The 23,068-nt window shown below is 41.4% G+C and overlaps 1 long non-coding RNA gene across 2 annotated transcripts in view; it reads right to left on the bottom strand.

Moving 5' to 3' along the window:
* Positions 1–23,068, bottom strand: part of LOC121693612 — a 139,851-nt gene that overhangs the window by 35,080 nt on the left and 81,703 nt on the right. The window contains exon 5 of one of the 2 annotated variants that reach the window (XR_006025546.1): positions 11,955–12,023. The exons of the other annotated variant lie outside the window; for it this stretch is intronic. This is a non-coding gene — a long non-coding RNA (uncharacterized LOC121693612). Of the gene's footprint in view, positions 1–11,954; positions 12,024–23,068 lie in introns of those variants that run through there. 2 annotated transcript variants of the gene reach the window in all.

The following is a 23,068-nucleotide window of genomic DNA, read 5'->3' as shown; positions in this document are numbered from 1 at the left end:
GATCGCTAGCCTCCAACAGAGGTTCCCATTCAAGCAAGCTAATGGAGCCTATTGCAATTTCCAGCTGCCGTGCAACATGTTAGCAATTTCATCATTCGCTGATAGCATGGAGGATTATACATATCTCTTTAGAGTAATAATATTAAGGCCTTCGTTCCTGCACCTGGCCTGGGGCGCTGACGCAGTTTGCAGAGATAATGACAATGTCCAGAAGAGCCAGCAGACACTCAGGAGCAGCGCTGCACCCGGCAGGTTAAACCCAAAGGTCGCCGAGACACACGCGTGCTGACAGTTCGTCTCACATTCCCGGAGCTTTCAGTCGCTGTCAGCTGCATCCTCTCATGAAAAAAAAAGTAACATCTTCAAGACGGCACCGTGACAGCCGCCTGTCTTTGACACACAGCAATCATTGCAGATGTCATTCGGACAATACATCTTCTGCGGAAGCTGAAAATCTGTTTTTCTTTTTAAAACAGCAGCTGCAGAGAGTGACTTCCGAATTAGCAGTCTTGCACATTCTGGTAAATCCTTCAATCTCATGAGTGTCACTGAGTTAAGTTTTCTATATATACTACGGAAAAGTATATTATTATGCAAGCATACAGCTACATCTACTGTCCTTGAACATGCTGTTTGGTCTGGCTCTTCACCATAGTCTCATCACACATTGGTTCCATCAGCTCCCCTTTCCATGGGGTTCCACTGACATCTCTGCCTCTCGGTGTCTGGTGGTGTACCACACTTTGACATGCAGGGAACACTGACACGGTGGCTGATTGTCACCAGCTGCATTCTTCACTGGGCCATTTTTACATGCATGCTTTGGACTTTAATCTGTGCAAAGCAGAACATCACAAACATGCAAACTGACTCAGACCACCTGCAGCGATAACAAAGACACTAGTTAAATCCAGGCAGGTCAGCAGAGCATGGACGATTTTACATACATTGCTACATGTGACCTTGATCATCAAATGGCAGCAGTTGTTATGTCATTTCGGTATACTACTGTACTGTACAATGTATCGCTTCACTCAAAATACCATATAGACAAATGATTTATATAAGGGGACATAATATGGATCCTAGAATTCTACTGACAATAAAACGATGTGACAAAAGGACATATGTACAGTACGATCTAGCAGGAAGCAACATTTTCTGCAGCATAAGCCTGTCATGTGCTAAAGGCATGATGGCAAAATCATGCCTCCGAGCAGATTGATTGATTCAATTATGCTGAAGAACCACCTTTAGACATTGCTTAATGCCATGGGATCTTTGAAGCACCTTGACATAGTGGTCACCGTTGATGGCACTAGATAAATAACTAAACCTGCATTGAATTAAATGTGCTTTACATGAAAAGGCCAAGTTTCTTTATTTTTGTCCTATATTATGTATGCTATCACAGGGATTATGATGAATGAATCTTAATTAGGAATCACATATTTACAAAGCACTTTCAGTTCCACTGAACCACATTTTTTCTCCTCTCAAGACTCAAATGGGCCAGTAAGTGCATTTATTACCTTCAGGGAATTCAATCTTCCCTCTGTTGTAAGAGCCAGCTGCCCATGGTGGTAGACACATTTTTCACTCGCCAATTTCCTACTTCGACCTTGAGATTAATTATAGAGCGAAAGTATGTATACAGTTGTGGACGACGTCTGAGGATCACTGCCAGAATCGGCTGCAGATGCCTCTGATTTAGCGAGCTTCTGTTGGGAGAGCACAAGGCCGTGTGTTGTCTCCCCCTCACTCGCCGGCTGGACACTGGCCAGATGCGGCCGGTGGGCACATCCCCAGGCAGTGCCGTTATTAAATTAAATTTATGTTGTCTGTTCATTAGAATGACTTGCCTCTCTCCCTCTTGCTTTAGATCAGGACCATTTACAAACACACACACACACACACAAAATCCACTTGGTTCAGAGTTGTCGTTGAGGTCACAGCCCCTGCGCACAGAAATTGATGCTCAAAAGCTTGCCTTGTTCGACTATGTCAGGCAAATATTTGCATGCTTGTCTGTGGCAGCGTTTCAAAATGAGAGATGAATTCATCATTGGTATAAGCACTGATGCACTATGTTTTCTGACTCCAAACTCTATTATGTGACTGATGGTTTGACCGATTGACATTCCAGGATAGGTGAACAGTTAATCTTAGGAAACATGTATTCAATACAACATCAGGAAATATGTAGAGATTAGTAGAGTACTTAAATTCTGGTCAGGATTCACAAGCAAGAGTTATGCATGCTTGTCTCACTATTATTAATGTCCTTCTGTAACTAGTTATGTCCCTCTTAAGTGTAATTATGAATGAATTATTCATAATTAATCGATTACTTAAGTATTCTTTAATTGTTTGTTGGTATGTTTGTTTGTTTTACCCTGCTATTATCATACTTCTCAATTACAGTATATCTGTTGAGAACATTGAAATGTTCAGCTTTCTTTTCATGGAATAAACAGCAAGGGAAAACCCTGTTAAAATACAGAACTCCACACACTTCCAAAATTCTCCTCCTCGAGCTTGTACAAAAACAAAGAGACGGACACCATAATTCACCTTAAAGCAGCAAGATGATGACACGGTGCCGGAAAAAAAGTGTTTGAGTCTCTCCTGGCCTCAGGTCACAGGGCCTCTGAAGGGCTTTTGATTGAAAATTCTTGTGTGAATGTGTGTGTAGTAGCACCACTTACACACAGTTCTAGAATGTAATGCTAACAGTTTACAAATTAGCGAAGGTTTTGCACCTCCACCACTTCAATCTCTGACTCTTCATGCCTCTGTGAAGTCAAGCTGACATGCCAAAATCATGAGTAAGGTTTCAGGTTAAGAAATCACTAGTCTCTAAGGTTACAAGTGACACCACTGAAAACAAATGAAAGCTGCGCTGATGAGCAAACCATGTCAAGTAAATTAAGTGCTGTCAAAGAAGCGAGGTTAATCTGACCAGTGAAAATAGGGTTTCTTTGAAAAAAAGCTATTCATATTATGTCAGGACATTAATAGGTTTGATTTGAAAACAAACAGGCCTATCGTGTGTATTTGTACAAGAGGGTGGAAGATCATTAGGGCTGTCATCAACTCACTCTCCTGCTTTGTTTTGCTTTATACCTCGAAAAGCAACGCAATGTGCATTAGAGTGCTCTGATATACCTCCTTTTGCTCAGTTCTATTTTCTCACACATGATGAAATGGTGGTCGGGTCCCCGCGGCTACTGACTCCAAGAAATGAGCGAGTATTTAAAGTATTGGTTTCGTGTTCGGCAGCGGCCCTGATGAGGGGAATTCTCTTATTCGGCAGCCTGGGAGTCCTGAACGCCAGATGATTTTATAAACGCATGATGACCCCCAGAGAAAATCCAGTCGAATCCGTCCCAGTCTCTGTGGTAGCAGTGAGCACATCAGACAGAACACTCAAACCAGAAGCCAGCATTGCCGTGATCAGATCTGAGGCTATGGCACAAGTGCTCAGCTCTGACTTCCGATGACAAGTGTTCTCTTGTGCTGTACATGCCAAGCTGAAGGTAAATAGCAGATGGGGAAGTTATCATCTCACTCATATTTACTAACATGCTCATTTTTAGAGTGAATGAAGACTCTGTCTCTGACCTTACTGGCTTTGTTGCATAAGCAATCAACCTGTTTAATAACGGACACTCATAATTCTGATGGGACTGAAAACATCACAGCTGGTGGAAACTCTGCATGAACCCAGAATCATTCTTCCTCCATTTGAGGAACTTCGACCCAACAGAAAATACTGAAAATATAATAGTAAGTCACCTCTCGACTCAAGCATCTCAAAAATGACAAAAGTAACAGGAGCTGCTGTGCTGAGCCTTTTCCCATCTGTCTCAAGTTACACAAAATTCCTTTAATTGTGCCCAATTGAAGTGCTGTCAGTGATTAAAGCTATTTGGAGACGAAACGAAACATCTCTGCCATGTCAATTATTAGCTCATTGATTACAATAATGCAGGAAATTGCCCATTGGATTTGAACGCGAGTTCAGACACCTGGCAGGAATCTGAAACCCTTCAGCTGAGGGTACAATGTGTCAAGAGTAGGAGAACGCTTCAGTCAAGCGTTAAATTAAATGTGAAAGTAATATTGGAGAGGAAAAGAGTTATTTAATTACTGGTTGAGATATTTCGGCAGGATAGGGGATAACAAGCTCTTTGCATGTCACAGAGGTTTATTCTTTGGCCATTTTGTAAGCGCTGTAGTGTTTTGCTTGGAATCTCATTCCACTAGCTACTTGCAGTCTTCGAGCGGTGTACACATGGCTATGTCTTCATTGAGTTAACACATTTTGATTTGCGCGTTTATATAGCGCTTGTTCTTTGCACCGTCAAGTAAAAAAGGATGGCAAGGAACAGAGTGTGTGATGTGCATTGATTTTGGATGAATGTCTGACAGTCATTTCTTCTGCATTAGAGTGATCTATGATAAGGCTCAATGCTTTCCAGATATCTCAGCTGCATTTTGATCCTGTTTGTAGTAGCCATGCCCTTGTAATCCCCATTACCAGTCAGGAATCCACAAGATGGCTGCCAAGTGCAAGTGAAAACATATGGATCCAGCAGGAAGAGCACATAAATAAAGATATGACTACATTTTTTGCTCTTATTCATCTAAGAGCACTGTTGCACTCATAATAAACTCCCTGCAGCATGTTCCATGTGGGCACAGTATTCATTGCTACAGCGGTTTCCATCCAAGACAGACATAAGGGATGAATTGCTATCTTGTCTGCTTTGGAAAAATGGGAGTCTGGGCTCCTTTGCCAATGGATATTAGATAAGAAGCTAAAAGCATCACATCAAGTCTCTTTCACTGGAACCCTCTTGCTTTTCCCAGCTGTAATGAGTTTCATAATTATGAAAATCTTGGTTTAAAATGGAAGAGAACCATGGTGAAGACCTCATGTTTTCCACATTTTGTTCTGTCAAAAGCAAGGAATAAGCCATACAGGAGTAAAGTAGTAAGACTTTCGTTTTAATCCACTTATTATTGACTGATCCAGTCCACAGTGAAAATACACAAAGTTTACTAAACAGGTGTTACCTACATCTTCTAACTTGATCAGTGCTTTACGTTTTGCCAGGTTATACAATTTAGCACACTGTTTTGTGATACCCACCAACTCTTAATATTGACTGGTATGCTCCGTGAAGAGAAAGCAGGGATTTAAATAGCAGGATGTTAAAAAGGATGATAAAAAATACAGATGTTTACAGACATAATGTCAGAAAAAGTAGACATACATTACACATGGTATTATTTTTTGCTATTCCTGTTGTAGACATCTCAGTGGTGTATTTGACAACCTGCAACCCCTAAACCCTGAACAATCATGTATCATAATGCCACCATAACCAAATAGCCCTGAACAGTCATGTATCATAACACTACCATAACCAAATAGTCCTTTTCGCTCCTAATTCTTCTTCGGTGTACCCAGTGGACGAGAAGTGTGCATCACGTACAGAGTGTGACAAATGACCCAAGGAAATGAGAAAACATTTGTTTTGGGGTGTCATCATCGGCACCTGCATGCCCTAACACCGAAATGCAGACATACTCTAAGTAAGCACACCAGATCGCTCCTAAGCCCTCCCTGCGGGTTGCTAAGCGAACAGTGGAAGAATGAGCAGGGCTCTCCCCCAGCTGTGAACCACACTCTCCCACACGCCTATTAGCCCCCCTAGACAGCCTGTTCCAGGCTGTGGCTCAAGCATGGACGAAAATAACTGGTGGACTCCAGATGTTTGTGACATTCGTCCGACCACAAGCTTCTGTTGCTACTGCACAACCCCATGCTCTCGCAGAGAGCAAAGGGGATTTACACTTTTAAAACAAGGGGTTTAGATGTGTTACAACTCTGCTGCCATGGCAGGAGAGGTCAGTGCAGAAGTGGATAAGAAAATACTTTGGTTTCCACTGAAAGTATGAACACAGCAGGTTGTCATATAAGCAGCAGCATTCGATAACAAAATGGCTCCGACGTCTTTATAGACTAAATGAGACTACCAGATATATATACTGTCTTATGCAGCCCAGCTGATTTATGTAACTTTAATGAATATTGTTTTTATAGATACTTGTGCAAACAGAAACGTGAAATACTGTAGTTCAGAAGTCCACAGAAGTCTGATTTAAATTGATTTGGCCCATGGCTGATTTATATGCGCACACAGTGCTGCCGTCCATGAGCCCATTTAAGCCCTCTCATGTGGTGTTCGGGTGAAACGTGAGAGAATCAAATAAAGTTTAGTTGAAATACTTCATACCCCGGTGGGGGGATTATCTTCACTTTAGATTAGCCTCCAGTACACCACGAACTGGTGTTTTACACCGTGTCCACACAAGAGGTTTGTAATTTCATTGTATTTCACACTAGCATAATCCTATAAAATAGATAGCTGTGCCTGGCACCTTGAATACAAATATCAATTTCAACTGTGTTGCTCTTGGCTCAAAAACAATGCAATTATAACTTTCAAGATGCAAAGATCACACCTGCATTCACAGATAGGTACCCAAACATATTTGGTGTATTGTATTTGAAACACATAGTAAGTCAATTTCCCTTCTAAGTAAAACTGACGCAAAAGAGATTACATTTTCACTTTTAACTTTAAGAAGATGGAAATCCAAGGTATTACAGCCTCTCACCAGCCTGCATCCTGGCTGCATCCAGTGCATCAGACAGAGAGAGCAGGAGTGGGAGAAACTCTCTGTTAGGGGGGTGAAAAAAAACAAGCAAGCTAATTGACAAATGCTAGTGACTTCTAACAGAGCTCCGACACTGAATGATTTCTGTAGCTGCTGCTTTAAGAGTGTGTCTGTTTAACCATAAGGTAATGAATGGTTTGTTTTTCTTTCTCCCAATTACTCTTGGATGAAGGTCTTTGATTCCACCCTGCAATGAATGTTACAGTTCCTTCTGTGCTTGAACGCTGCCGAGCTGTTCTGCCGACACTCCAGCCGACTCTTTAGAGGCCTCTTCAACTGTTTAATTAGCCAAATAATTTATTTAGGAGAGCAAACGGGGGTAGATCTCTCGCACATGCTGAGAAATGAAAACTTGTCTCAAAACCACGGAGACAAGTGTAATTCATCAAAACCAAGTGCGAGAGTAAGAACAGCTCATGTCTTTTCAGGATCCGCTGTGTCAAATGCGTCCAAGACTTGAATAACAGGGTGCAACCTCTTGCACAAGAGTGGCCTCTTGTCGAAGGAATGGTAGTTAGCGACGCCTTGATTCGCTCTCTGTGGATGCTCTGTCAGACATTCCTCTCTAAATGCTTTTCTTGGGTCATAACTACGATAAAATACTCCAGTATTCTTTCAGGATATGTGTGTGCCTTTTTGGGAGTCAAAAGTCTTGAGAACCCCTTTCAAATGTTTTGAAACATAAAAAATATTGACTTGTGGTCTTTTGCTCCCACTTTAAATAGAGCATCCACTTAGATCACATAATTTCCTTTTTCGACAGTCTAACAGCTTTGATTGAACAAGGTTTAATGATGCAGACGTTTCAGTATGATGAACTAATATGAATGTATTTGTACATGTTTTTGGTCTCTGGCATATTTTTGGTATCAGTTCTGTCTACGTTATGGGTTATTTTGCTAACACCAATGATCTGTAGTTCTGTTTTCATCTACAATAGCTGAAAGAATAGTCATGAGTTTGGGGGATGGATGTCAGGAATATGCTAATCAGATAACATATTAGGGCAGCAGAATAAGAGAGGAAAGAGGTAGGAGAGTGAACTGAAGGATTCAGCAAACAAGAGTTAAAGTCACAGGAAGCAAAAGGGAGTAGGTGCATGCATGTGAGTGAAATAAGTGTCCACAGGCAGAGAGAGAGAGGGAGAAAGAATGAGGCAGAGAGTGAGAGTGAAAAAGAGAGCGAGAGAGAGAGCGAGAGAGAGAGAGATTTGTTTTATGCTCAGATGCGTCGCTGCTCTGGAATGTGTTCGGCGTGAATACAGTTCTCCTGGGCTCTTCCAGAACCCAAGAATGTTTCAGTGCATAGCTGGAGAGATCAGTCATCACTCTGCAGCCCTCCCCTGTATCAAACTGTTTATATTAGCTGCTACTTATTGCATTGGCATTAAGAATGAATTTGAGTTCACAGATAATAAATAACTTTGCTTTCAATTATTTTCCTTTCCATATTTCAGACGGTGGTCCCGGACAGTGGCATGTAGAATAAACAGCGGGGCTGAGACTGAAGAAGGATGGAGGTATCTCAAATCCACACTAGTAGCAGCTCCGGAGTAAAATACGGAGCTTTTGAAGGTTTATATGACTGCCCAGCACACTGACAGTTATATGATGTGATCTTTCCCATGAATTTTGCACTAATGTGGTATCATAAAGTTTAGAGGCTGCCACTATAACGGTGTACACTCGGGTTGTTTTGGGCAGGGGATTTATGTATGGCGAGGAGAACCCAGACACTTCAGGAAATCTTCGTGAGTCTTTGGGGTGGTAGTGACACTCCATCATGAGCGCTGCCGGCTTACTGTGTTGTGGATGTGTCAGCAGCCGCCGTGTCACCCCCGTGCCCTCCTCTCCGACTGCTCACAGGCAGCTAGTGCTAAACATGTTTTTCTTATTGGAACTGCCACTGCTACAGTTCCATTAGTCACTGCTTAAGACTTTAAAGATACATAACAGCTCTGAAAGAACAGGCTTTCAACCCTGTATTGTACAAACACACAGACACACTTGCATACTTGCATGCATACGCATACACACACACACACACACACACACATATACACGCACACATGCACACACACTTCTGCTGTTGCATATGCAAACCACACAGACAGCCACAAACTGTAAGCTTGCCACTAGCAATCCATTTAGATCCCGGTCTGGCCAGTGCATGGATGGGAAACTTTCTAAGAAAACTGAGATTGCTTTTGGAAGAGGATAGAGCTGGATGCATCTGGAGCCTGACTGGAGTCCAACACTCTGGTGCACAGACAGGGACACTGTCCTGTCACTGTCCTTTTGAAAAACATGTGAAACTGAGGTCCTGTATTCAAGCAAGGTCCCAAGACACTGGCCATAAAGTGGATGAGTGGTAGACTTAGCTTCTAATCGAAACAGACTGAACTGACACATATTCTACGAAGCTCCTCTGAATGGTACCCAGTCCGACAGGTTGGGCTGATTTCCTCTCTGTTGACCCCGTACGGTGAATGTTTGGAGAGCTTTTTGCTGTGTGGCTGCCATTTGATCATCCAGCTCGGTGAAACCCATTGGTGGTGGTGATATGAGTCCCTTCATGATGCATGTGAAGTGGTTATTAAGGTATAAAGTAAAATAATTTTTATATAGTAAAAAGTATTCAATACATATAATACATTCAGCATTCATATAACATAAATGCAGATGCACGCACACAATCACCTTTGCTCACACAGACAGAAACACACAGGTTCACACACAGTTTTAATTAGCCTTTCATGCGGCTGGAGCATGTTAGGCATCCTGACACTAGTCTGGCTACTGCCCCAAGAGCTCCATGTGGAATTCATTACCTGATTGGTGAAATATTAGAGGGCTGCACAGGTATAACACGCTCTCCATCAAAACTCTGTCTGAAGCTTCTGTCTGTGAAATTATGCTCACTATTTCCATAGGAGGCAAAGTGTGTGTGTTCGTGTTGTGTGCATGTACTGCCTATGCATTCATGTTTGTGTGTGTGTGTGTGTGTACGAGTGCATGTGTGTGTGAGTGTTTGTGTGCGTGCGTGCCGTGCATGTGTCTATATGTGTGTCTGAAATGTGCCTATGCACGTGTGCTGGGAGCTGGGTTAGGAAGAATGGAAAATGGTTGTGGATGTGATGGTGGCTGAAGATTGAGGAGAGCGCTCTGGCTGCGGCTGATATATCACCCAAGCGCAGCCTTTCATCTTCTCATCTGGTAACGAGGCACAAGTGCATCCGCAGCACTTGATTTATAATGCCTGTTACGGCCAAACACTAATCATTTATTATCCTTCTGCCCCATGCCAAAAGCCTTTCACACACACGGTGTCATGACTTGATGAATTTCATGATGTACATCTTAAGGTATTACACTAAAGGTTTTCAAGCCCACTTTGATGAAAGACCATAGTGCCCCTGTGAAACAGGTAGCTTTAGGAACCGCTCTCTGCTCCCTTCTCCAGGAGATCAACAGTACAGCCAGTGCACATCGATAAAAAAAACACTTATTTATGCATTTGCTTGTCCAACAGCAAAGGAGTCCCTGAGAATGTTTTTTTTTCTCTTCTCTCTTTTCTCCAAAACTTAACAATATTTCACACAATGATGAGAAGAGCTAAACTGTAATAAAACATTGTTCTCTTTCTCTCTCTCATCCCTCTCTGTGTCTGAAACAGGGCTTGTAATGAATACAAGCTGTGCTTTAGCAGAGGGAGACCTCCAGAGCTTAAAGAAATATGTTAAGCAGATAATGAGCCCTCTTTTCATCAGGCTAAGATAACTAAATTAAACGTGTATGAGTGTTATCTGGGGAGGAGATGCGCAAAGAGTGGTTTAGAGACAAGTTTTACCTCCTCTGTCTGGCCAGAGAGGTCCTTTGAATTCTCTAAGCGGATAAAGCAGGCTAAGTTTTTCTAAACTTTTTTTATTCTTCTGTGAAACTCACAGCTGTTCTTGCACACTGCCCCTCACAGGTCTTTCAAACACGGCCTGGGATCGTTAAAACTGTTTCTCTAAAAACAGTGTGTGTGTGTGTGTGTGTATGTGTGTGTGTGTGTGTGTGTGTGTGTGTGTGTGTGTGTGTGTGTGTGTGCCAGGTCATACAGTCGGGCCAGTTAGAGTTTGTCTCGCGCACACTTAATTTGTCTTTGGAGAGCTGTTGACACTGATAGCGTTGCAGCTACATGTAGCGCCAGCCCTCATTTTTGTAGCCCTCCTTTTCGCTGCTTAGACTAACTGTCTCTGATCTGAACTTTAGAGACAGAGAAGTAGCCAGGAGAGCATAGCAGAAATTCAGTAGGATAGCTGCATCTGTATTCGGATAGAAGTGGACTGTAAGTGGCCGTGGTTTATGCTGGAAGTCATATTGAATCAGGCATAACATTTCTATTAGTCATGATGCCTTCAAAGCACCAAATGGGAGTATAATTAATTGTGAAATATACTTTCACATCCTCATACCAATGGTGTAGCCAGAAACCTATTTTCAGATGGGCCTTGAGCAGACATAACTGTTCACTCATGGACCTTCACAAGACTATACTGTATAACCTACTGCAGAACTAAATGACAGGCCAGAGACTCTGGGCCAGATGTACGTACATTTGCAAACGTAGCGTTATCAGCGTCATGGTCAACCCGCAGAAACCACACACTGTGATTCTTCAGTTTATGTTGTATTTACCAAACCTGCAGTTCATCAGCGCCTTTCTCCGAACCCTACCGCAATTTGCAAACGTTCACAACTAAATGGCATACTTCAATTACAAGCGCAGTTGAACTGATGACAACATTTAGCGATTATGAAATAATACAATACATGATAATTCAAACTATATATTCAAACTAATACAATACATACAATTCAAACTACTTGTGCATGTACAGTAGGCTATGGAAGATTGGTCAAATCTAGCAAGTAGGAAAATTTAAGTGGATGACATGAGAAGTGAAAGTAAGACATTCAAAAGGCCAAAAGGTTCAAAAGGTTGCTTTAGATACAAAGACACAAAACTGGTGCTCTGAATAGCGATTCTGTTGTCTTTGAAAGTTTCTCTTATTGACGCATTTAACTGCAAAACAAATACGCCAGAAGTTAGTACATCTGGCCCCCTGTATCACAACTGTAGCTAACTGAATTGAATCTACAATCACAAAATACTGTTGGATGTTTCTTTTTAAGGTATATATCGGTACTACTTACTGTACTCAGACACAACCTTCCCACAGCAACAGCACACAGCGCAAATACAGCAACCTGCTACACGGTGGCCTATGAAAATTAAACACAAATGTGATTCCTTACCAATTAGCCTTAAGTCAATTAAAGCATCCAATTCACACATAACACAGTTTAGGAGAGGCACCACACAGTCCAATCTCTCCAAACTAAAGACACACACAATATCAAGTTTGCCGTAGTAGACGGGGGAAAAAAACACATTAGCCCACAGTGCAAGATGACACATACATTCCTAGGCTACACAATGAGTCAAAGACAAGGCTTGGCATTGACTAGCGTAATTATTTCATCATTGTCCCACAGGCAGATACAGAGTGACTGATGTGTAGGCCTGAAAAAATCTGGGTTGGCCAGAGTTAAGCTAATCACACACATTTTCATACATATAAACCCTTTCAGATGCCCACCTGCATCACCCTCTGTAAATATCTCTAACATCCATATTAACTTCTGGCTGCTGTTGTTGTCTTGGACATATGACTGTATCTTGTGTTGTTTGGCCCACAGGCCTTTCTTTCTGCCCATTCTGTCGCACCAGTTTAGAGGTGATTCTGTCTTCAAAGATGTTCTGAAACTAGCCAGTGGATGGACCCCCTCTAGTGTTTTACACTGGACTGAACTACACAGGTGCTACAATTACTGTAATCACATTTCCACTCAGCAATAAACACAACTAATGGCTTATGAGATGAGCAACTAACATAACTTTAATACAGTATTGTAACAGTATCTGAAAAAAAATCTTTACAGACTCTTTATTACTGCCATAATTAAATGTAAAAAAAAATAAATTAACATTTTAGTAGTTGCATCTATTATTAAACACATACCAACCTAGAGTGTGTGTGAGTGAGAGTGAGCGAGAGAGAGAGAGAGAGAGAGAGAGAGAGAGAGAGAGAGAGAGAGAGAGAGAGAGAGAGAGAGAGAGAGATGTACCGGTCACCACTGGCCTCAGTCTCTACAGTATTTGCCTCTCTGGGTTTACATCTCCCAGTTCTCACCAGCATTTACCTCTATCCACACCAATCATCACCCAGCGCTTTATTTCTGGATGGGGACCCTGCTGGTGTTTTTTAATGGTCTCTAAAAATATTATCACTCGTATCTCTTTGAATTATTACACTCAGCTGTCACTATAAAAAAAAAGACTGAAAGAAAACAGAGTGGACAGGGGAGAGAGAGGGAGGAAGAGAGAGGTTCTGCCATGTGAACTCAACGCTCCTGACGTTTATTCAGAAGGACTTCATTTAGACCAGCCTCTCACCTTTCTGACAGCTCTGTTTCTCCGTGTGTGTGTTCTCACACGTAACGTTACCACAGTCAAGTTCTCACCCTCCCTCGTGTGGCATGTCTGTTGACATTGAGGTTGCGCACACTGCTCCCTATAGCGCGACCAAGTATTTATTAGTCCTGTGTGAATGTGTGGTATTTGTAGGTTTATTAGTTTGTGATAAAGAAAAATAAAAGATACATTTTAGTCAAGTAAAAACATAAGAAGGCAGTGGGCACAGTTACAGGAAGAAATCTTACTCCTGAATAGGACAATCACACATTGTTGAATCGCTAAGGCAGTTTTTTGCTGTTCTTGAAGTATTTACCCATTTCATTCAATGATTTAACTTGACTTTAAGCTCTTTCCACCTGTAGTAAAACATAAAGTTTGCCAAATGAAGAAAATGATGGCTGCAGATGTTTAAGAGTTGGAACTAAAACTTTGCTCACAAGCTTTATGATGATATGCAAAAATGTGCTTCGGACAATCACTTAAAATTGATTAATATGTTCTACTAAATGTATGAGGTTGGCAGTTATTTAACATGCACGTAGGCCCATAGGTCACAATGAAGGAAGTGTTTGGCTATCCTGTCAAAAGTGGTGAATATATCCCTATGGACGTAATTGTTCAGTGAGATCATCCCTCAACAGAGCTAAGAGATGGGAAGTAGAACATATGGTTCATGGTGTTGATTGCTGAAATGCTTGCACTTTTGTTTAAAAGAGCCTCAGAACACATTCATTATTAAGTCTACAATAAGAGTTCTTCTCTTTCTTCCTTCAAAATATTGTTAAAACACTTTTAGTTCCAGCACCTCAGTGCTTAGGTTTCATGTACCCTTATAACACATCTATAACTCAGTGTTATAAAGGTGATAAACATATTACCTGGATCTATTGTGCGGCTTGATTCGGTCATAACTCCACATTTCATAATTAAACATGAAGCCCTACGAGAACTGTATTATAAGTAACTGCGTTATAAACTGTATAATATAAGCCCAGTTAAAAAATTTTACATTATGTCACACAGGTGGGACAGTTCTGCAAATCATTGGAAACCCAGGAGTACAAACACATACAGTGATAACAAGCAAGGTAGAGGCATAAGTGTGAGTTTAAGAATGTTAAAATGAGATAATTGAGTTAATGTCTTGTCTAATCTTACTAATTCACTACACAGTCAGCCTGACACTTAACTTAAACTCAGTATCCATAAATGTTTTAAACACATTCATAAATTACTATAAAGTATTCATAGTGCCTTGTAATGATTGACATAAGTCTCTAAAATTATCCACACATAATGTTACCATTCATAAAGCATTACAATGTTATAGTATTTTATGCAACAGTTAGGTCCGGTCAAACTTTTTATTAATTTCTGATTGGACAAGAGGCAAGTAACAATTTCTGAGTGCAGTCCTGTCTATTTATTACTATAGAGCTATATAGACTTAGAGCAACCGTTACGATGCATTATGGAGACTTAATAAACATTCATGCATGTGCTCATGATGCTTTAAGGATACTGGGTTTAAGTGAAGTGATACCAAAAAACTTCATCATCTGAGAATCTGCTTATAAAGGTTTGAGACATTACAGGCTCTATGGCCAGTGGTCAAGTGTCTCCAACCTTTCATTCTTTGTTTCAAAGAGCCTGTCTCCCAGGAGCAAATTTCTCAGCTGACTGAAGTTTCAAGTGCTTGCAGCTGCGCGGCTTTGTTCGACTGTCCCTCATGCAACAAGTGGTCTTGATCGCTCGCGGCAGGGGCCTTTGGTCATGCGGAGAATTACTGTACGTGAGAGGGAAGGAGACATGGCAGCGGCACAGGGGTCTGTCCCCTGCCAATGTAAACAGGGCTTATGTGGCCTTGCTTGTGGTACGGGGTTGTCACACCGAAGTGCCATCTGAGCTGCATTTCACAAAAGCATTGTGTAATGGCATGTAGGCTTTGAGCATGTGGTTAGCATTAGGATTGCATTGAGAAGGAAGATGCAAGGAGGAGAATGGAGATGTGGACAGGTTGTCTACGAACCAAAAGAACCAAAAGTAGAGGATGCTGTTCCTATCAGGCCACATTTAAGTGTTATCAACAGCCCAAGGAGTAAGGCTAATTAGTATGCGCCCTCAAGAATGAAGTGTCTGTTTCATGTGACTTTCAAGCATTGACAAACACGCACACACACACACCTACACACATACACTGTTTTTGGGTAAGAATGATGTCTCACTTCTAAAATGCTTTTCAAATCCACATATCTCCCTTGCTGTGAAACAGATGCTTCTACCAGTTGGATTTGATATAGATAATAAGTGAAATTCTTTTATGATAGCACATTTATTCAATGAGCAACATTGATGAAATCCAATCGAATCAGACAGAGGGTAACCTAATCTGGAAGAATTCCTTCGAATTTCCAGCATCCCCGTCATCCCCCTACTGCCTAAAATGAATCCTCATCTCCCAAAACACCCAAAAGGTATTTCATAATCATTTCCAAGTTGTGTTTCACCAAGTGGGACAAAGAGAGAGTATGGTAAATCAAGACCACATCTAGAGAACATCAGAAACCCTTTTTTCCATGACTTGTAGGAAGCATGCAGAACATTATTCCAATCCTTTTTAGGAGGATTATTAAAATCATCTTATGATTGAGAGTGGTTCATCATCCACTTTCTCTTTCCAACGTTACGCATCCACCTGTCAACGTATACATCTAGTTAGTTCTACTAAACTTCTCTGAAAGGCTCTCTTACCTTGAAGACGGAGTGAGACAATGTTACACATGAGTACTCTGTGAAACATCAGACTTTGGATGATGTGACATTTTCCTTCTCATGATGGCCTGATTTATTGATAGCCAAATGTAATCATATTTGTCCGTAGTCCTCACACCACCCTGCGTGGGGATTGGGGAACATGTGTGTTTCTAATGAGGCCGCATGATATCATGCAATTTCCCCTCACAGCGGTCCTCCTGAGAGATCCCGCTCAAAATCACACCAAGAACCTAGGCCTGAAAGAGGCCGACACGATATACCGCTTTAATAAAACATAATTTAGAACTGTCGGATCTCCGGTTGCATTGAACCTCTGCCAAGGTGACAAAGCAAGCATGCTCCATAGGCTGAAGGGTTCAGAAAATGTCCCTAATAAAAAGAATGTTCAGCATTTATTGTTCCCCTGTGCATGTGAGCCATTGCACTAAGTAAGGGAATAAAATATTTTCAGTGATGCATTTGTGCATTTACACATTCCTTCCCCTTTGAACCTAAATTCAACATGTCAAGTATGGGATATCTGCTTTGAAATCTTTATGTGAGTGCCATGTATGTTCATTTAATCTGGCTCGTCATGCTTACAGTTAAAAGATTTGAGCATCTGGCCATGTGACCCTAAAGCATGCTCCTGTTCAGAACCACTGGAGTAAGACCTGCTGTAAAACATAACCACTATATGAGACTCACACATCTGTGGAATATGGAGAAACTGATCTAGCATGGTCCTTCTTCCGAATCCATTTTAAACCCCAACATTTGATCTGCTCGCGTCAAAAAGAGCTACTGACCAGAATTCACATTATTCCACCGGATTCTGCTACCAAGACTGCTCTAAAACAGATATTCAACAGCCATACATTTGTCTTGAATTCCTGATTTGATCATCTTGTGGTGACGGCTCCAATTTGCCAGTTATAGATCCACAATAATGGTGCTAATTTATAAACACGTCATAACCTCATGAAAATGAACCATGATAAGGCAGTGTCTCACAACTTATTTAGCTTGATGCCTATATCTATGTGGGTCAAACTGGTATTTAAGTACCAGACTGACTTGGCATTATCTGATGTTTCATAACATTTCATAATGACCAGGTATTTACAGTCAATAGGCAGTTGTAAGCTTAGTGGCTGTATTTCTAATGACCAGCCATGAGTATATCTGTTATCTGAACACCTGGGTAAATATTTAATTGCAGAACATCTGGCCCAACTGATTACCTTGTGCACATCAAGCACATCTAACACAGACACCATTGTGTTCACGGGAACATCTTACACAAACAGTTGTGTGTGCTATGTACTGTACAGCATACACATCTTGTTTACTCTTTCATGGCAAAATATGTTAAATATGCCACCGTACGGGGGGTGCTGTGGCGCAGCAGGCTACAACGCGGGTCCGAGTGCCCAGAGGGACCTGCGGTCATGTCCCGATCCCACTCCCATCTCTCGCTCTCCCACTCACTTCCTGTCAATCTTCACGGTCCTATCGGAATAAAGACAAAAAAACCCAAAATATACCGGTACTGAAAGAATAAAACACATGTATTGTTAGAACCACTGCTAATCAATCAGCTTGTCCCGCACATACAGAATGCCACAAAATAACAGGGGCATTCTTATTACAGCTGTTGCTTGTACTGTAACATTATTCTTGGGCAACTGGTTGAGAGTGCCTGAAACTAAAAATACTAGGCACTGTTGTATTGACCGTCAGCAATTCTTTTTTGTAGATTTCAGCATGTAACATAAATCATATTTTACAACATCAGGTCTCTTTGGAATGGAGGAGAAATTGGGCTCAATCACTACTTGCTAAATCATTCCAAGATTAAAGAGAAGTGCTTGATCCACGCCCACTGACCTTAAAGCAAAAGCCGAGAGCCTTTCACGGTTCCCAGCGTTCTCGCTCTAGAAGCGCTCAACACGGCGAGGCCAACAGCTGAAATACTCATCAAGGGGCTCCCCAATGAGCCTGAGTAGCGAGGAGTATTTTTTTAATACTCCGCTCACTCATAAACGTGTAGAGCCGTGCCGAAATGCCTCAAGTTGCCCCCCCTCCTCCCGATTCACACGCACAGTCTCTCACACCACCACCACTTTTGCCCTGTTAAAAACACTTGGACACTGATTGCGATCACTTGTTTTGGCAGTTGATCTTTCCCCTCATCCTTGTGAGTCTGCTGAAATGGTCTCTCTCTCTCTCTCTCTCTCTGTCACACTCCTCCACCCTCCCCTCTTTCTTTCACAACCTGCACACACACTTTCTCATGCAAGCGTGCACACTAACACACACAAGCACACACACATACACATTAACACTTAGTATATCACGGTGTGAAACCCAACTATGCATAGGCACTTGCATATTTCTGTCATGACATTGTTCTCCTTGTGAAACGCTGTGAGGCTGGCTCACGAGGCCTGGGGAGCTAAAATAACACTTCCCCCCTCAAAAGCCCTCATTCAGGCCTAATTACCCCATGGTCCACAGACATGATCAAGCCGCCTTCTAATCTAATAATGAACTTGTTTGGGGAAAGGTGCATGGGTGCTGCACATTAAGGATGTATTGGATAAAGTTACATAGTAGTTCCATGGGAAACCAAATCTCCCAAGGACTTCCAACATCAGTGAAACCCATTGGGTTTAATTCTATTTGAATTTCTCATTAATCTAATTGCATCAAGCTGGGATTTGGTGCACACTCAAATAAGCCTTTTCATTTGCAAAAAAATATAAACATATATCTGATAAAATGGCTGCTCTGTGGCTCTATGTCAATGTTTTATACACGGCCGTCTTCATGTCATGGACATGGTGAGTTTCCCAAAGGTCGAATATCCTCATCATATTTGATCGGGGTCAAGGAAAATAATATGAATGCCATGGGATATTCTGCAACATTGACTCAGACTGGACACTTGTGACAGTGATTCTTGCCAACAATAGTTCATAGAGACTTTCATAAACCTAAAGTCAACATTTTACAATAGAGAACTGCTCTAGAGGGATACTTTAGAGACTTTAAGTTCAGGGTTTATGTTGAGACACATATTATCCTATGTAAATGCCCTTAATGGTTTCAAACATAAACCATTTTACATATTTTTCCTCCAGCAAGTCAGTGAGTTTACGACAACAATTATCAAAGACAATGCACACATTTTTACAAAACCAACATTTAAACGTTAAAAGTAATGTCAAGTGAATTGCAATTTTTAAATTACTCTAGTGGTTTAGAAGGCTGCACCAATGAACCTATGCACTGTGGTCTTGAAAGTGAATGTCCTTTTTTCATGATGACATCACTTCAGCTACGGCTCAGAAAACCTCCCTTCCCCGGCTCCCTCATTACTGTATAATCCTGATTGCCCAGCGCTATACATTCATTCATTACTTATTGGTCACTTCTCAGCAAGGCACACGATAATGAATACCAAAAGGGCTGGCAAAAGTGAACACATCACTTGGATCACCAACACACTGCTGTCACAGACACTAAACACATTTGGTGATATGCACAGTTTCTTGACAAGGTGAACAAAAATCCACCTCCCTGGCAAAGGCTGCAACTTGGAGATGGCAGAGACCTAAATCATTTGCATGTGGATGTAGTCCTCCATACCTGTTCGAGGCACACTGCGCACAGATGTTTCAAGTATCGGAGGTGTTCCTGTCATCAGTGCTCCATAGATACTGATGCTTGCTTTTGTATGAGACGGCCAAATGTTGTGGACTGGGTGCTTTGCGAGAGCATGTGGAAAAAGGTATGGCTTCTGCCTTGTGGGGCTAGCAACCTAGAAGGCTCATATAGAGTGATTTGGTGTAATAATAGTGTCATTATCAAAACCACCTGCAGTCAAACGTGTGGGGCTGAGGCTGCAGCTGGCTTTCGGTGCTTCGTATTTACATTCTGTCACACAGTTAAGTAACATGTAATGAAATCTAATCTGAGCTTTTGGATGGTGACTGTGCTCCCCCAAACAGATGCACACATACACACAATACACAAGCTCACATGCACACACACACACACACACACTCACATGGAGAGGGGGAGAGAGAGAGAGAGAGAGAGAGAGAGAGAGAGAGAGAGAGAGAGAGAGAGAGAGAAGGGGAAAGAGTTTGAGTGTGAGAAAGAGGTTTTGAGTGAAAATGGGTATTTTGATGGTTACATTTGAGGATACCATAGAGGCCGATTGGCTGTTTTATCTTAGCTGATATCATCTGGCATAACCTCCAAAAGTCTACCTAAATTACATCAAATTGGAATAAATGTCACCTTATGAGATGCGAGGAGTATGGGGAATACATCGGCATTGAGCCAGAGCCATAGCCTCATCATTCCCAAGCAATGTTCCCTTCATTCTACTGTACAGGCAAATAATAGCTATTTAATTCATTTATGTGATAATTATCATTCCACTAGTGTAAACATATACCATTGGAAATGAAGATAGGAATTTTATGAAATCTAAGATAATCAAATTAAAATAGCTGAGGATTTTACTCATGCTCAATCTGTGTTCTAATATGCTGGCTAGCATTCAAATCTGCAGCGCTGCTGAGAAATGACAACATAGCATAGCCAATGATTCACAGGGAAAAGATAAGTGTTCTTAGTAAGTAACCATTGTTTGTCAAATATGAATTCTTTTTAAATGATGAAATGATGATTATTGAATTGTTCTGTAATTGAATTTGACTTTCACTGTGACTAACACATTCTACTATTATGTAAAAGAATAAATTAACTAACTGATAAAGAAGTAGTTTCCACTGTTGTCCACAAGCAATATTTCAATACTATTGACAGTGAGGAATACAAATAGGTTTAATTTTAGGATTATGTTTCATTTGAGATTAAGGTCATGTTAGAGTACAACTCCATTCATTGTTTGACCAAGCGGACAAACAGGCTGATAGTATCACTCTCAACATGTCACTAAGATAGCCTTTAATCAAACAATTACTACAAAGCAAAACCCTATTTGTTGCAAGGGTCATAAGAAAGACATTGTGTAACTTCCCTTTTGCATTACTCTAAAAAAACCTGAAAAAAAGAATGATTTTCATAAAATGAGTTTGCTGAAAGCTCTTGGGATTTCTATGCACAGGTCATAAAAAAGAATTTCCAGTCAATTCCTCGACTCTCACAGAAACATACATCAAATTCATTAATCTAATCATTTCGGAGTACATCTGACAAAATGGCCCCTGGTGGCCATGAGTTCATCCTTTGGCTCAGTCCGTATGTTGGTTGTACAAATGACAACTTCCCCTCTTTATTAGTTGTTACAGGCAGGTCTGTTAATGCAATAGCACTAACTGACCCTCTGGGATAGAGTCCTATCGTAGGGTAGAATGTTTTCATAGGACCTCCCCGAGCTGAGTTTCACCCAGTTCTTTCTACATGCTGGTTTATGCCTCTTGTTGAAATATATGGCTGTGTGTGATTGAACTTATTGTGAAAAACATTTACAATGGAGAGCATGAAGCTTATGGATATCTTTGATCTGGCAGAATTTTTTGTGATTAGTTATGACAAAGGAAATTAAAAGTCATAACGCTCTGGCTGGAAAACAAAATATTGTGACCACAATTGAATTGAAAAAGAGATTTTGGAGGATACTGTTACCATGACCCCCTAGATATTTTTGAGAATTTTGCTCAGTAAGTTGCTCCCACAGAGTAGAGCCTCACAGATTGCAAAGGCAAGATGATTGCCATGGATACAAGGTCGAGTCAGCATGATGTCATTGTATTGTCTATGTATGGTAGTCAGGGTAACGGTGTGATTGGTCCACCAGGGGATGAAGCATACACCTAATCTGTGTGATTGGCTGATTAATCAGCACTGGTCATTTATTCAGTATTCATGGTGTTCCCTCCTGGGAGAGAAAGAACTCAGATAGCTGTGTCATGACCCACTAACGAAGAGAATAACCTATAATGACACTGAGTGGTTAAACTTTTGGTCTCGGGGGTTAATATAAATGGACAAGATAAAGACGCCTAGAAATTGTGTGTGACAAATTCATATGGTATCTGTACAACAGTGAGCCATCTCTAGTCTAGGAAGATAATGAGAACTTAAATGCAGTCATTGATTCTAATTCCATCCACTTTTTGTTAAATTAAGCAAATCGCTCCGCATCGTCCTCCTTTCCCTTCAATGTTCGTCTTCTACAAAACTTCAGGAGCACAGAAGGCTGGGGTGTGATTTGATTGGCTGTTGAACTCATATCAACAACCTTTTACGAAACCACAACAATATATTGCATAGTGCATCTTAAAACATGCCATCCTTTCTCTCTCACACACACACGCACACACTTATACACACACTCACAGTTACTCACTTACACATTCTCTCTATCTCACATTCACACACACACACACACTCCCTTGCTCCCTTAAACAACCACTCCCCCCCCCCCCCCCCCCCTCTCTCTCTCTGACACACACACACGCACGTACAAACACATCATATACACACACACACAGACAGATACACACACACACACACTGTCTCTCTCCCTCACACATGAACAAACACATCACACACATACGTGTGCACACACACACACACACACACACACACACACACAAACATGCACCTACTACACTTACTGTGCATTCCACACACAGTCATCTGCTGATCCACTTTGAAATGTTACATTTCCCTCGGGCCTAAGTGTTTGGACAACTGAATGTGATGTAAATTGTGGTTATGAAGTATGTAAGTGATCTGTAAACATATCCCAGGAGGATGGGTGAGGGGGTTTGGACGGGGGAGAGTAGTGGCTGGTGGTGGGTGGGGGTTATTGTCAGCCCTCTGTAGCACAGCACGGCACAGCACCGGTGCAGTCTGAACGCTAAGCACGCAGCTGAACGCCTGCGCACAACCCATCTTTCATGGTTTGTTTTCCCCTCCTGCTCAGAAAATGTAAATCATCGCTCACTTGTGTTCTTTATTATACGCACTCACAGGAGTATACAGTGTG

This window comes from Alosa sapidissima, chromosome 19 (assembly GCF_018492685.1).
Source record: "Alosa sapidissima isolate fAloSap1 chromosome 19, fAloSap1.pri, whole genome shotgun sequence".
Taxonomy (NCBI): domain Eukaryota; kingdom Metazoa; phylum Chordata; class Actinopteri; order Clupeiformes; family Clupeidae; genus Alosa; species Alosa sapidissima.
This window is presented reverse-complemented; position numbering and strand designations above follow the sequence as displayed.